This window comes from Podarcis bocagei (genome assembly GCF_964188305.1).
Source record: "Podarcis bocagei genome assembly, chromosome: 16".
Lineage (NCBI taxonomy): Eukaryota > Metazoa > Chordata > Lepidosauria > Squamata > Lacertidae > Podarcis > Podarcis bocagei.
Genome location: NC_138142.1, coordinates 36,918,764 through 36,935,689, shown reverse-complemented (window position 1 = coordinate 36,935,689; position 16,926 = coordinate 36,918,764). Strand labels below are relative to the sequence as shown.

The window sequence follows — 16,926 nt, the reverse complement described above, 5'->3', positions numbered from 1 at the left end:
CCCTGAATTGGGGGGGCATGCAGCGGTGACCCACGCCCCCCTCCTCTTTGCAGCGGCGATACCAGGGTTCCCCATTAAAGGGGTTGTTTGAGGGGAGGCTCTGGCTGTATGCCTAGAGGTCGTCATTGCTCTCCCCTGCGACGGCGCCGTAATGGAGGCGGGCTGTCTCTGCTTGAACATATGTTCTCCAGAGCCAGCCCATCCCACACACACACACTCTGGATAACCCTGATGTTCTCCAGATTCCCAGCGGGGGACTGGGAGGGATAAACGCCCAATGCCTGAGCCAAGGTCTTCCCACATCTGAAACATAATAAAGTTGTGGCCAATTTTAATCCCATAGCACGTTGTCTTGGGTCGTTATTCCACACAGGGGCCGCCTAGGGTTTTGGGGGACTCCGCCTGTCCACACAATCACTTGTTCCAAGTACAGTGGTACCTCGGGTTAAGTACTTAATTTGTTCTGGAGGTCCATTCTTAACCTGAAACTGTTCTTAACCTGAAGCACCACTTTAGCTAATGGGGCCTCCTGCTGCTGCTGCGCCGCCGGAGCACAATTTCTGTTCTCATCCTGAAGCAAAGTTCTTAACCTGAAGCACTATTTCTGGGTTAGCGGAGTCTGTAACCTGAAGCGTATGTAACCTGAAGCGTATGTAACCCGAGTACCACTGTATTGCTGTTCTGCCCTGCAGATCACCCAGAAGACAGCGTGTCATGCGCGTGACGGGTGGTCAGGTGGCCTCTTCACAGGGTACAGTCCTCTATTTTGACGGTGTCAGCTGTTTGAAACTTTTCCCCTTAGCTTCATCCTCCATGAATTTATTTTTAAATGCCGCCCAAGTTGCTTGTTATCACTGCCTCTTGTGGGAGTGAGTTCTACAGTTTAACACTGCACTGTGTGAAGAAGTCCTTCTGTTATCTGTCCTGAATCTTCCAACATTCAGCTCCATTGGATGTCTATGAGTTCTAGTGTCATGGGGGAGAAAGAGAGAAACATTTCTCTACCCCCTTTCTCCATGCCATGTATAATGTTGTAAACTTCTTTCTCGTCACCTCTTGCTTTTTCTCTAAAACTAGAAAGCCCCAGATGATGCAGTCCTCCGGCCAAGTAATGTGTACATAAAAAATGCCTCTACTGGCATAAAAATGCATTTATCTGTGAAAAGAACGTTCAAAAACTGCTTTATTAAGGGGGGAAACAGCTGCATTAAAATGTGTGCATTCGGGGGAAATGTTTATGGCAAGTGCAATTTGCAGGACCCCGTTTTCACGAAACCAGAATTGACTGATTCTCCCATCCTTACCTCTTCAGACAGTTGGGCATTCATGACTTCAGGAAAATGCCTGAAAATGCCTTAGACATCTAAATACAGGACATCTAAATATGGGAGCAGCTGGATATGGTATTAGGAAAGAGTTAGGGTGCCCTCTAGTGTCCAACCATAGGGCTTCCATAAATCCAGAATTTCCCAGACAAAGCCGGAATACAGTGGTACCTCGGTTTACGAACTTAATCCGTTCTGGAAGTCTGTTCTTAAACCAAAACCGTTCTTAAACCGAGGCGCGCTTTCCCTAAGGAGGCCTCCCAGCGCTGGTGCCCTTCCACCATTCGGATTCCGTTCTTAGACCGAGGTAAAGTTCTCAAACCAAGGCACTATTTCCGGTTTTGCGGAGTTTGTAAACAAAATTGTCCTGAAACCAGACTGTTCTTAAACCGACGTACCACTGCATTGATCTTGGAGAATTTTCTTTAAAATAGCTCAAACTTTGCCCCCCCCCCAAAAAAAAAATCTCAATAACTCAATAACTTCTGTGTCTGGATTTTCACTTTTCGAAATACCGTATTTTTCCGTCTATAAGACACCCCCATGTATAAGATATAATGTATATATAATGTATCTTATGTATATATAATGCATTTTGGGGGACTCAGGTTTTTAAAAAGGGGGGTGTATCTGCGTATAAGACGCCCCCTAATTTTTGACATTATTTTTTAGGGAAAAAACCTAGTCTTATACACAGAAAAATACGGTATGTCACCCCCAAACACTGACAAAGGAATATAGGAAGTGACCTCATACTAATTCAAACTGTTGGTCCACCTGGCAGCCTCTCAGTGGTGCTTGATGCCCTAGCTAAGGTTGCCATATGTCCTCTTTTTCCAGGACATGCCCTCTTTATCAAGGGTATATAAAGTGGAAAGTTGTCAGCAATCCATAGTTAAAAGTCAAAGTTGGCGAATGTGTCCTCTTTTTTGCTCTTCAAAATATGGCAGCCGTGCAGCCCAGAGTTTTCCAAACCAGGTGTCATGACACATTAGTGTGTCGTCTGCAGTGCGTAGGTGTGTTGGCACAAGCGCTCCTCCCGGGGCTGGAAAGGGGTTAGTTTAACCTCCAGTTTGCTAGTAAAACTGAACGACTGTGTCACGAAATGATACATGTCTAAAAGGTTTGTCACCAACATGAAAAGTTTAGAAAGCTCCGCTGGCCTAGCCAGTGGTAGAGGGCCTGTCACATTTTGTAGTACCAGCTCGTCCCCAATTCCAGTGAGTGAACTTAGAGCTTCTGAATGGGGTAACTGTGCCCCTGAAGGATCAGTTGCGCAGCCTGGGAGTCATTTTGGACTTGCAGCTGTCCATGGAGGCGCAGGTTAATTCTGTGTCCAGGGCAGCTGTTTATCAGCTCCATCTGGTACGTAGGCTGAGACCCTACCTTCCTGCGGACTGCCTTGCCAGAGTGGTGCATGCTCTGGTTATCTCCTGCTTGGACTACTGCAATGCACTCTATGTGGGGCTACCTTTGAAGGTGACCCAGAAACTGCAACTAATCCAGAATGCGGCAGCTAGACTGGTGACTGGGAGGGGCCGCCGAGACCAGATAACACCAGTACTTGGCTCCCAGTACGTTTCCAAGCAGAATTCAGTGTGTTGGTGCTGACCTTTAAAGCCCTAAACAGCCTCGGTCCTGTATACCTGAAGAAGCGTCTCCACCCCCATCATTCTGCCTGGACATTGAGGTCCAGCACCGAGGGCCTTCTAGCGGTTCCCTCACTGCGAGAAGCCAAGGTACAGGGAACCAGGCAGAGGGCCTTCTCGGTGGTGGCACCCGCCCTGTGGAACGCCCTCCCACCAGATGTCAGAGAAGAACAACTACCAGACTTTTAAAGACATCTGAGGGCAGCCCTGTTTAGGGAAGCTTTTAATGTTTGATGCATTACTGTACAGTGGTACCTCGGGTTAAGTACTTAATTTGTTTCAGAGGTCCGTTCTTAACCTCAAACTGTTCTTAACCTGAGGTACCACTTTAGCTAAGCAAAGTTCTGAACCTGAAGCACTATTTCTGGGTTAGTCGAGTCTGTAACCTGAAGAGTATGTAACCTGAGCTACCACTGTATTAGGAAAGGGTTAGGGTGCCCCCTAGTGTCCTACCAAAGCACTGACAATGGAATATAGGAAGTGACCTCATACTGATTCAAACTGTTGGTCCACCTGGCAGCCTCTCAGTGGTGCTTGATGCCCCAGCTAGGGTTGCCATATGTCCTCTTTTTCCAGGACATGTCCTCTTTTTCATGGGTATGTAAAATGAGAGTCATCATAGCGATCCATAGTTACAAATAGAAGTGGTGTCCTCTTTTTTGCTCTTCAAAATAGGGCAACCCTACAGACCAAAGCTTTCCAAACTACATTTAAAAGGGTAAAGGTTTAAGGGACCCCTGACTGTTAGGTCCAGTTGTGACCGACTCTGGGGTTGCGGCGCTCATCTCGCTTTATTGGCCGAGGGAGCCGGCGTACAGCTTCCAGGTCATGTGGCCAGCATCACTAAGCCGCTTCTGGTGAACCAGAACAGCGCACGGAAACGCCGTTTACCTTCCCGCCAGAGTGGTACCTATTTATCTACTTGCACTTTGACGTGCTTTCGAACTGCTAGGTTGGCAGGAGCAGGGACCGAGCAACAGGAGCTCACCCCGTCATGGGGATTCGAACTGCCGACCTGCTGATCAGCAAGTCCTAGGCTCTGTGGTTTAACCCACAGCACCACCCGCGTCCCTACTTTAAAAGGGTAGATTGCGCCAATTGGTAGAAGATTAAATCAGCAGTGGCTATTAGCTACCACGGCCGTTTCCTGCTTCTAGTATTAGTATATATTAGTCCTCATAAGGGCAGAAGCAAAGTGTTTTGCTAGACTTTGTCCTGTTTTTCTGCTAGAAGCAGTTCCTTCAGAATCAGGAATGTGCCCAGCTTTGGTTTATCCATCAAAGGTGCAAGTCACTACAAGCCTATGGTTTCAGAGAGCGAGTGAGAGAGATGGTGGGATATCTTGGAGATCCAATCTGTGGTTGAGGAACCCAGGGCTCTCCATGTTGGACTCTAAATCTCATCAGCCCCAACAGTCAGTCAACAATGCTCAGTTATCACCTGGGTGTTCAGGAGGGGGTGGAATACAGTGGATTCCTCTATTTCCTCTATGTGTTTGGGGATCCAGACAATGGTTTTTTCCAGTGTGTGTGTGTGTGTGTGTGTGTGTGTGTGTGATTCTATCCCTCCCTCCAATTTAGTTGCCATTCCCCCTTTTCAGCAACTCGGCATACCACACCATTGCGTTTTTATGGGGTTGTTATGCGAACTCATCGATTTCGATGTGTCGATCTCACTTCTGTCTCCAGGAAGCATCCAGATGTTAACCAGTAAATTACAGATCCAGTAAATAGATTTCAGACATTATTGTTTTTTTAAGGAAAGATGACATGTAAAATAAATAAATGACAAGAGAAAAGCTGTGGTAGAAAGAAAATACTTTGGTTGTTTTTTTTAAAGAATTCCAAAAAATGTAAATAAATTACTTTTTGCAAATGAAACAAATGCAATGGAAATGGCCAAATTTACAAATCAGAAAGTTTAAACCCTACCTATTGTACTCAGTTCTTGGTGGTAATTTAAGCTTTCCATTCCCCTCCTCCACTATATCTCTGACTCATCAACCTTCCAGTCTGGCAGATAGAAAATTCCAAAAGGACCAGTGGAAGAAACAAACATAGAAACAATTTCAATCTCCCTCTCCTCAATATGGACAAGCATCTTGCACAAAGGCGTGTTTCCATCACGCATGGTGTGGCTTGGTAATGTAAGAGTCTTGACTGGTCAGGTGTGGAACGAGGGATGACGGCCAGGTATTGGGGAAGGGTGGCAAAGGAGTGGGAATTTGGTGGGGTTGGCAAACACACAAACACAAGCACATATTTATAAATGTGTGCACATACGTTTTTGCACACACACACTGGCTTTTCCTGTGTGTACCCTACTGTGACATTGCGATGCCAAAGGTATTTGTGTGGCTCCCAAGCACACACACCTCAGCTCAAAAAACATACATCAATTTTATTTTATTAAAAAATCACTTTTGCTGGCTGCTCCTTTGGGTCCCCTTGGAAAAGAAGCTTGAGAAGTACAGTCCTCACCAAAGCCACTTTGTCACGTTGGCTACACTTTGGCTGTTCCCCATCCCTTGGAAGGTTGGCTCATGTGGCCTTTGGCTCAAAAAGGTTAGCTGCTTTTTGAGGTTTCGTTTCTCTTCCTTAAAGTCTGCTGCCTCCTCACCCTCTGAGTCACACCCCTGGACTTGTGCCCCAAAGGTATTCCATGAACCCACCACTGAAGGGAATGGCCCTGGCTGTTGGTTGCTCCCCACCCCTGTTGTAAATGGATTATTGCATCTTACCCTCCCGCTGCTCAATTATTATTTTTTGTGCATCGTAAGCATTGGCACCCAAAGCAAACAGGATCACTGATTGTTTGGTACAAGGCGTGTCTACACAGGACTGCTGTCTCTCTCTCTCTCTCTCTCTCTCTCTCTCACACACACACACACACACACACGAAGGAGGAGGCACAACTGTTCTTTCCTATGCAAATGCCCCCCACTTCCACAAAAGAAACGGATTCTTGACCCCATCACATCTCCTTGATTGTTCGGGTGACTTCATCCAGAACTTCTTCCAAGGAGCTCTGGGTCCTGCAAGGGAGAAAGATGAGGAATCATTGCAAATGAGTGTGGACAGCGTGGCTCAAAATCAGTGCTGCATCAACAGTACAAAACTGGCATTTTCAATCAGTGAAAACAACAACAACAACAATCTTCCATGAGAAAACCACCCACTTCTCAACGTATTGGAATCATTGATTTATTTGCTGTTGCATTTCTATCCAACTTCAAAGGGGGGTTCAAGAGGGCATACATAGTTCTATCCTCTCCCTGTTTTTATCCTCAAAACATCCCTGTGAGGTAGACTAGGCTGAGAGACAGTGACTGGCCTGAGGTCATATTCAGTGGGCTCCATGACCCAACAAGGATTTCAACCCTGGGTACTAGCCCAGCACTCTAACCACGACCCAACTGTAGCTAATGCTAGTCCTACTCAGAGTAAGGTAAAGGTAAAGGGACCCCTGACCATTAGGTCCAGTCGTGGCCGACTCTGGGGTTGCGGCGCTCATCTCGCTTTATTGGCCAAGGGAGCCAGCGTGCAGCTTCCAGGTCATGTGGCCAGCATGACTAAGCCGCTTCTGGCGAATCAGAACAGTGCACGAAAACGGCGTTTACCTCCCCGCCGGAGCGGTACCTATTTATCTACTTGCAGCTATGACGTGCTTTCAAACTGCTAGGTGGGCAGGAGCAGGGACAGAGCAACGGGAACTCACCCCGTTGCGGGGATTTGAACCACTGACCTTCTGATCGGCAAGTCCTAGGCTCTGTGGTTTAATCCACAGCACCACCCGTGTCCCTCCTACTCAGAGTAGACCCACTTAAATTACTGGTTAGTTTAGGCCCATTAATTTCAGTGGATCTACTCTGGGTAGGACTAACAACGGACTTAACCCAATGGAAATAACTGGTTTGACACCTTGCCTAGCCGGGTCTGCTGTTGTCAACATAGCCTTTTGTTCTCAGGGCAGCTTATACCAAGAAAACAAATGAAACACAATGCAAGAAGTAGGTCAGCAATTTAGCACTTAAAAGTGCATTTTGTCAAAAGAGTTCAGTAACAAATCTTACAAAACCACGCCCTCTGTGGAGGTTTAAGGCTGGGAGTGAAACATGTTTGAAGCTGACAGTAAGGAAAATGGGAATCTCTGAGTTGCTGGGCTGGTTTGGTTTGGTTTTCTTCCAGCTGATTGGTCTGAAGGTGATGAGGAAGAACTGTAGTTCAGTGGTGAGCATCAAATTGCCATGCAGTATATCCCAGGTCCAATCACTGGAATCCCCAGGTAGGCCTGGGAAATGCTCCCTGTCTGAAACCCTGAAGAACGGCTGCCAGTCTGAGTAGGCATCACTGAGATAAACAGTCTGACTCAGCATAAGGTAGATTCCGAAGTTCCTATGTTCAACAGTAATTAGTTGGGTAGGAAAGATGGGGGGGGTCACACCTGGCAACCAATGAGCCCCTTTCTGCAAGATCTCTCCTATGGATTTAAAATTGTATGAAGATAGAGACTTGCTTTTCCCAAGAGCAATATTGTCTGGTTCCAGGATTAACACTAAATACATTGTTTTTGTTAAATGAGCCACTATAGCCTCTAGAGGGCCATGAAAATTTGTGTCCCGGGCTTTTTAGACTCATCTACCCATGTACTAAAAGGGACACGGGTGGCGCCGTGGTCTAAACCACAGAGCCTAGGACTTGCCGATCAGAAGGTCGGCAGTTTGAATCTCCACGACGGGTGAGCTCCCGTTGCTCGGTCCCAGCTCCTGCCAACCTAGCCGTTTGAAAGCACATCAAAGTGCAAGTAGATAAATAGGTAAGGGAAGATAAACGGTGTTTCCATCTGCTGCTCTGGTTTCACTAGAAGCGTCTTAGTCATACTGGCCACATGACCCGGAAAAACTGTCTGCGGACAAACGTCGGCTCCCTCGGCCAGTAAAGCGAGATGAGCACCGCAACCCCAGAGTCATCCACAACTGGACTTAAAAGTCAGGGGTCCCTTTACCTTTACCCATGTACTATCTGAAACCAAAGGGTTTCCCAATGTGAATAGTAGCACTATTTTCCACTTTCCTACCCTACTATAATTGGAAACACCATCAGAAAACAGCCTCAGCCTTAGTGTCTCTCCCTTGCAGTAACTTCCTTCATAATAATAATAATAATAATAATAATAATAATAATAATAATATTTTATTTATATCCCGCCCTCCCCAGCTGAAGCCGGGCTCAGAGCAGCTAACAACAATAAAAGTAACACAGCATTTAAAATCAATTCATTCTAAAATCAATTCAAAATCAAATTAATGGCAACCATTGGGCTAGAGTTCTGTGAAGTTCTCTTACCAAAGGAGGGGGGTCAGACTGTGCCTTGGCCAAAGGCCTGGTGGAACAGCTCTGTCTTGCAGGCCCTGCGGAAAGATGTCAAGTCCCGCAGGGCCCTAGTCTCTTGTGACAGAGCATTCCACCAGATCGGAGCCACAGCCGAAAAAGCCCTGGCTCTGGTTGAGGCTAGCCTAACCTTCCTGTGGCCCATAACCATTTGGGAGGGGAATATCCACCATCTAAATATATCCTTTGAGGTGACCTTTTGATGTGACGCTTTGGGGAAGGACCACAGTTCAGTGGTATAGCATCTGCTTTTCATTGAAAAGTATCCAGATTCAATCCCTGGCATCTTCAACTAAAACAGGAGCAAGGTTGCACTCCCCCTGTTCCTCTCTCTGCATAGGTCATCCATCAGGGCAACCAAAGCCAACTCAGTCCTGTGGTCAGGACTGAACCCATATTGTCATTGACTCAAGTTCTACCCATTGTCAGCTCTGGCTCCCCCTACTATTGGGCTCCCAGCCTTTCACCCTACCAATCCCAACAGGTGCCAGCCACCATTGTTGCTCATTTGGAAATATTAGAGCCACACCAATGAGCTCCAGTAACCTCTCTCTTACGGAGGCTGGATTTGCAATGGCTTCCAAGGGGAAAGGGATGCCAAAGGTTCATGAATGACTTTCCTACCCCCGATAGATAATGCAGCTGCAATAGAATACCCCCATATGGAACAGTACCTTCTTTGAAGTCCACGCTAGGGACACAATCACCTGGGGCACACTTCAGTAAACACAGGGCACAACCTCCTTGTCATTCATCAGTTCAACGTCGGAGTCGGGGAGATTCTTCATATGCTTGTACTTATTACTGGATGTCCTCTGGAGTCACAAAGAAGGGAAGAGGATGGAGAAGGAGATGACAGATGTGAGGGATCACAGCTTTAGAGAATTAATCATATCTTACCCCCACCTGTACCCTTTACTTATCCAGGTTTCGATGGAATTCCTTTTCATATAGCAGAAGTCCCAACAGATTATGAGAACTACATTGGATTAGCCATGGGAGCTGCCCATCTCCTCTGTAGACCCACCTGAATTCTTGGTCATTGGTTTCAATGCCAGATAAGGATGGCAGCCTTTTCCCCCTTAGTGTGAGAGGTGTTGGTTAAGATAGATAAGATAAAACTTTATTCGCATCAGCCAATGGCTATAGCAACAGTAAAGCATTACAGTATATGCAGAAAAAGGAATTTGATATAAGAGCCATCAGTTAGTGGCCCTTGTTCTGATTGTCCCTGCTATGAACCTAGCAACCTTTGCTGTTATCTGCTCATTTTGATCTGATAGAAGAAAGGACATTGTGGCAGTGGATGAGCGCCCTGGGATGGTCAGTACGAGTGGGGTGATGATCTCGTTCCTCAGGTCTTTGTAGAGAGTACAAGACAGGAGGACGTGTGCCGCTGTTTCAGTGCTACCATCTCCAGAGGGGCAAAGACGTTTCTCAGGCAGGATCTTTGGGAATCGACCCTCAAGTACCACAGATGGCAAAACATCCAGTCTTGCAAGTGTAAAAGCATGTCTGTATTTTGGGATAACAAGAAGTGTTGGTTGCTTGAAATGCAAATTGGCCTGAGAGGAGTATGGTGATTGGAGAAAGGTCAGAAAGCCACCAATGATGCCTCCATAGATACAGGCCATGTTTGTATCCTACATTTAAAGCAGTATTATACCGCTCTAAGAGTCCTAGCTTCTCCCCACGAATTCTGGGAAGTGTAGCTTGTTATACCCCCTATCCCCCCACCCAAAGCTACAATTCCCAGAGTCCCCTGGGAAGAGGGATTGATTGATAAGCTACTTGTCTGGATGATATATCTCCATCTGCCAGCTGCTCTGGATCCATCTGTGTTGTGAGACCACTTTCCCCTCAAACAAGGATTACCTTGACCGGTGAGAGTTCCTGGTGAATTAGCTTCTTAAACTCACTCTTCTGGAACTTCTCCGTCTCGGCCACCTTCTTGTGGTTTGCCTTGGAGTTCCGCTCAATCATGTTTGTGAAGGCTCTGTACAGGCTTGACATCTTGCGATGCTCAGATTTTTTCCTGCAAGTAGGAATGAAGGCTGATCACAAGAACGTAATAAAAGCCTGCTGGATCAGGCCAAAAGCCCATTTGCTTCAGCATCCTGGCTCAACTGGTATTCAGCAAAAAGGGTTTTATTGTATGAACCAAAAGCCGTAACAATTTAACTGGTAGTCAAAGACATATCGTGGAAGGGCTATGTCAGGAAACTGACATCAGAGCAACAGGCGAAGGAGAGGCTCTCTGATTCCGCAGGGGAAGGAACAAGCACTAGGGGGAGACGCAGCTTGATGGAGGGGGAAGGACATCAACGTAACACCAAGGATCCAGGAGAACAAATGGGAGAAGAGGTGGAAGGGCTCCGGGATTCTTCCTTGGAAGTCAGTGAGGAGAGCCCTGGTCCTCCACTACCCATGCCCTCCTTGCGCAGGAGACTTCCGCGCAATGAGAGGCGGAGACGATTGGGAGTCAAACAACTCTTATGCTGGCAACGGTTTAAGAAACGCCCACAGACAGTCTCTGCAAGCGACTGAGGCAGCCACGCTGAGATGGGCTGTGCAGTCGGGACGGTTTAACCCAGGCAACCAAGCTCCAAAAAGGGACAGTTTACGCACGAGTAACTCCAAACCACTACAGGCTAGGAGTCCTTTCCCAGTGCAGGAGACTGAATAGGTCACTGTAGGTCATCTTCTTTTTACGGACCACCTTAAAATACCAGATTTTCATTCCATTTTGGAAGCAACTGCAATGCGCTGCGCTAGATGCTGAATTATTTGTAGCTGTCCTCTTGCTGCTTCTTTTATATCTTATGTTGCATCTTCCTGTATTGGAATCTGCACTCATAGTGTTCAGATTGTAATAAAATGCAATAAAAGAAATAAAAGATGCAATTGAAAGGCAACGAAAATTCAACATGAAATTTCAATGCAGACATGCACTGGATGACCTGAATGAAGCTCATGGATCACTGGTGGTCCACAGATTGCAGTTTGGGTACCGCTGTTGCAGGGGTGCCACTGTGGGTACCCACAGCTGCAACATGGACATGCAACATCACACGCACTACGTGCTGGCGTGTGAGAGAGATGTCACACATCTGCGTTGCGGCGGCAGCGGTGACTGCTCTTCTTCCTCCTATCCACAGACAGCAAGACACCCTTTTCCATGGGGAGGGGCTTGGACTTGGAGACAGAGAGACCCACCCGCCAGAAAAGGGTGCTTCGCTGACTGGCAGAGGAGGGCAGAGCTGAACTGCTTCTCTCTCGGAGGCAGTGTTGCTGCCACCTGCCAATGTTTTTCATTGACTTTGTGGGCACCCAGCCCCCAAAATTATTATTATTTTCTATTTTATTGAATTTTACAAGAAAAGAAAGAAAGACAAAGAACAATACATAACACTGTAAACACATTTATATACATGTTTTCCAAAATGCAAACTAAAAAAAGACAAAAGAAAAGAAAATACTTTTCATAACCAATAATATTACCAAATTCATGCTTCAAACATTAAAATATATAAATCCTAGTTAAAATATTATAAAAGACTTCCACCGCATTCACCGCACGTCTTAGTTATCTTGCTCGCCTTTACATCTGTTCTTCAATCATTTCCCTTCCTTAGGTTCTTTCATAATCAGTCAAATCTTTATGTTCTCTATATTCTTCACAAGGTTAGTCTAAGCACAACCAAACTTTCGTATTTGAGCCGTGCTTGTATAAATATTCATTTAAGCATTCCCATTGTTTTGGAATTATAGTTTTGGATTTATGCCTTATTAAATCCTTCAGGTACTCACATAGTTTACTTAACCATTCCCCTTTTGTTGGGATAGAATTTCCTTCCCAGTGTTATATTATTATATAATTCCAATGTTAGATATTATATAATTTCCTTTCCAAAATTATATTATTGTGGGCGCCCAAGCACCCATGGCCCCCTGGAGTTGGCTGCTGTGCACTGTCGTAGGCATTTGATTTTCATGACCCACTTTTCCCCTGGCAAGCAAGCAAGTATCACACAGGGAGCTACACCCCATGGCTGCAATTGAACAAAATAGGAGGCGGAGGAGTGAGAGAAGGATTTGGCCATGACTCACGCCCAAAACCGCCCATATGTTCTCCCACACAAATCATGGGTGTCTGCTGGAACACTTGGGATTAACCTGGAGAAATGACACCTGTTGACACAACAGGTGCAATCCTAAGAATGTCTACTCTGATGTAAGACCCATCATGTCTAATGGGTCTTGCTACCAATTACCGGTAAGTAGGTGTCAATTTGCAGCCTCTCAGCTGTCAACCTGGAAGATACTTTTTTGTTTTTTCAATCAATCTTTATTACGGTCCAGAGACCCAACAAAGCAACGCACAATTCAGACAGCCTACCTCCAGGTTAAACAAGCATTTTGTTCCGACTTAAAGATAGGGATCATTGGTTCTCGCAACCACCGATAAAAACTTCGCCAATGCTAATGTTCTAGCATTTGTCTGGTCTTCCAGTAGGAACCTGACATAGTGAGCCTCTGATTTTCCCGGGAAAGGTACCAGCAAGGGTTTCTTAAATTAATTATTTGGTTTTTGAGGTTAAAATTTTACAGTCACATATACAACACAAAAACAAGATTCCAAGGAATCTCTTGGACTTCCCTCCTCCCCCTTGTGGGTCCTATTGTCAATCATTTCCTCCTGCACAGGCTTCCTGAAACTTGGCCCTCCAGATGTTTTTGGCCTACAACTCCCATGATCCCTAGCTAGCAATACCAGTGGTCAGGGATGATGGGAATTGTAGTCTCAAAACAGCTGTAGGGCCAAGTTTGAGGAAGACTGCATCCTGCATCTTTTATGATAACCCAAATATTTTACCTCTCTATTGTGTCCAAAATTCACCAATGAACCACAAGTGGTCCAATCTTACTAACGATTGTAACTGTTTACAATGGTCTTTAAGATACGTTATAAAATATTTCCCCATTCCTTATTAAAATTTTGGCCTTCCTTTTTTCTGATTCTGCTGGTCATTTTAGCCATTTCTGCATAGTCCACTAACTTCATCTGCTATTCTTCTCTGGTTGGGACTTTATCTTCTTTCCATCTCTGGGCCAATAAAATCCGTGCAGCTGTGGTCGCATAAATAAATAGTCTTTTCTGCTTCCTAGGAATTTCGGCATCAACCAGGAAGATTAAGGACAGTCCAAAGGAAGGACTTCCTCACACAATGCGTAGTTGAATTATGGAATTTGCTCTTCACAGGAGGCAGCGATGGGACCAGCTTGGATAATAATAATATAATACAGTGGTACCTCGGGTTACATATGCTTTAGGTTACATACGCTTCAGGTTACAGACTCCGCTAACCCAGAAATAGTGCTTCAGGTTAAGAACTTTGCTTCAGGATGAGAACAGAAATCGTGCTCCAGCGGCGAGGCAGCAGCAGGAGGCCCCATTAGCTAAAGTGGTCTTCAGGTTAAGAACAGTTTCAGGTTAAGAACGGACCTCCGGAACGAATTAAGTACTTAACCCAAAGTACCACTGTAATAATTTATTATTTATACCCCTCCCATCTGGCTGAGTTTCCCCAGCCACTCTGGGTGGCTCCCAATCAAGTGTTAAAAACAATACAGCATAAATATTAAAAACTTCCCTAAACAGGGCTGCCTTCAGATGTCTTTTAAAGATAAGATAGCTGCTTATTTCCTTGACATCTAATAGGAGGGCATTCCACAGGGTGGGCGCCACTACCGAGAAAGCCCTCTGTTTGGTTCCCTGTAACCTCACTTCTCGCCAGAAGGCCCTCTGAGGCTGGACCTCAGTGTCTGGGCTGAACGATGCGGGTGGAGACGCTCCTTCAGGTATACTGGACTGAGGCCGTTTAGGGCTTTAAAGGTCAGCACCAACACTTTGATTTTGAAAGGGGATTAGACAACGTCATGGAGCAGAAGGTTGTCATGAGAGTTTTGTTCCATCTTCACAGTCCAAGGCAGGATGCCTCTGAATACCAATCACTGGGCCTCAGGATCTGCTTTCAGGCTTCCCAGATTTAAAGCAGACAAAAGGAAGGGCTATAGGTTATAGGTGCCTAGCACATGCACCGTGATGTCATGATGTCACATTGCGACGTGATGTCATGACATCACGCGCCCTGCAGCCTCAGAACCTGGCTTCTGGTGCCACCTGAAGCCAGGTTCCAAGATCCTGCAAGGCCTCAGAGAGCACAAGAAGTTGCATCGGGGGGGAGGGCTGCAGTATAGGTGCTGAGCTCAGGCCCCCGGGGCCCCCTATAGTGAAATCACTTCAAGATGCTTCATAAAAACTGATTCATATGTGAAAAAACAATGGCTTGCATTTAATGTTGAGGTAGACCATTGAAATTGATAGGCATGACAAACTTAGATCAATTAATTTCAAAGGGGGGAACTTGAAGCTGTCTGCAAAATAATAATCATATACTGGTAATAATAACAAGTTCGAAAAATTGATGCTTTTGAATTATGGTGCTGGAGGAGACTCTTGAGAGTCCCATGGACTGCAAGAAGATCAAACCTCTCCTTTCTTAGGGAAATCAGCCCTGAGTGCTCCCTGGAAGGACAGATCCTGAAGCTGAGGCTCCAAGACTTTGGCCACCTCATGAGAAGAGAAGACTCCCTGGAAAAGACCCTGATGTTGGGAAAGATGGAGGGCACGAGGAGAAGGGGACGACAGAGGAGGAGATGGTTGGACAGTGTTCTGGAAGCTACCAGCATGAGTTTGACCAAACTGCGGGAGAAAGTGGAAGACAGGAGTGCCTGGTGTGCTCTGGTCCATGGGGTCATGAAGAGTTGGACACGACTAAACGACTAAACAACAACAAATCAATACACATGCCTTATTGCAGAGCGAAATCATCGTACTCATCATCTAACACAACAAAATAATATGCCTCTGAACAGTAAGTTACTAGAATGCAATAGTGGGGCAAGGCTATTTGCTTCCTGCCCTGATTTTGAGCTTCCCAGAGCATTTGGCTGTCTGCTATGGGATAGGGCTGTAGTTCAGCAGTAGACATAGGTGCAAACTCCCTGGGAGCCTGGGTACCCGAGCACCCACAAAATTCCACATGAAGGAGCTGAGCACCCACAAATTTCAGTGCCAGGGCTACGCACGCTGTATGGCACCCATGGCCCACAGTCTTGGAGCCATTCCTGGATTTCGCAATACAGTAAAAACCATGTACAGAACAATTGCATATATAAGAGTAGTCAAACACACACACAAACATATTCAGATACCAACTGGATTCACCATCAGCCTCTCATCATCAATGCATTTCGTAACATACCATTTTTCTATAAAGCACCAGTACTTCCACTGATGATGTGCTACAGTCTGAATTTCCCCCAAGTTGGTTTCAGGGGCTGGGGGTGCTGCTAAACCAACGGAGCTTCTTGGGCTTGCCGATCAGAAGATCGGCGGTTCGAATCCCCGCAAGAAGGTGAGCTCCTGTTGCTCTGTCCCAGCTCCTGCCAACCTAGCAGTTTGAAAGCACACCAGTGCAAGTAGATAAATAGGTACCATTGTGGTGGGAAGGTAAGTGGCGTTTCTGTGTGCTCTGGCACTTGTCACGGTCCTCCGTGCTCCAGAAGTGGTTTAGTCATGCTGGCCACATGACCCGAAAAGCTGTCTGTGGACAAACGCCGGCTCTCTCGGCCTGAAGCGAAATGAGCTCCGCAACAGTCACCTTTGACTAGACTTAACCGTCCAGGGATCCCTTACCTTTACCTTACCTTTCATGCATGGTGAATCCTTACATCAATGGAACCACACAGAAGTGAATTGGGCTAAATGGGTTTTTGATGCATGCCTCATTCCCAACTCTGTGGTCCCAGGACTGCACCCACACAATGTAACTAAACCATTTTATTTTTTTTTAAGCACATTACTTTCTCCGAAGAATACTGGGCACTGCAGCTAACTCCTCACAGAGCTACAAATTCCCAGCACCCTGAAGAAAGTGTGCCTCCCCCTGGATTCTTCAGGTGAGTTTGCTTTAAATATGTATGCAGCCTGAAACCTAAGACAGAATAAAATCCCAAGACTTACCCAGGTCAGCGCTGAGAAATTGGCCCGGGCAAATGCAGCATTTGCAAAAGCAAGGCACCCCACGCCAGCTTCCCTTATGCTGAGCGGTGAGAGAAAGTGGGAGGCGGATGGTGAGTTTCCTTCTGGCCAAACCTGCTCTGCTGTCTGTTGTTGCTCCATTTCCCCTGCGTTCCTGCTGGAACCCTCCCAGATGATCATATGTCAGGAAGGTGTTTATCCACGTGCGTGAGAGACAGGTTGAGAGAGATGGGGAGCAGGTTAGCTCTCTGCAGGAGATTGGGGTCAAGGGAATAAGAAGAATGAAAAAGAACGTTTCCTTTTTTTAAAAGATATCTTTATTAATTTAAGATAAATACATTTATGAGAAAACAGACCTACATACAAGTAAACAAACATACAATCAAACAAGCAAATAACAGAAAAATCAAACAAACCACCACACTATAAGATAATTAATTAATATAATTATAATA

General features: G+C 45.9%; 1 long non-coding RNA gene across 1 annotated transcript; it reads right to left on the bottom strand.

Moving 5' to 3' along the window:
• Positions 1-627: 627 nt before the first annotated feature.
• LOC308575291 lies at positions 628-16,610 on the bottom strand. The gene is made up of 5 exons (XR_014002734.1): positions 16,454-16,610; positions 10,240-10,399; positions 9,039-9,179; positions 3,361-6,008; positions 628-642 (listed from the first exon to the last, which is right to left on the bottom strand). It is a non-coding gene; the product is annotated as an uncharacterized lncRNA (long non-coding RNA).
• Positions 16,611-16,926: the final 316 nt, after the last annotated feature.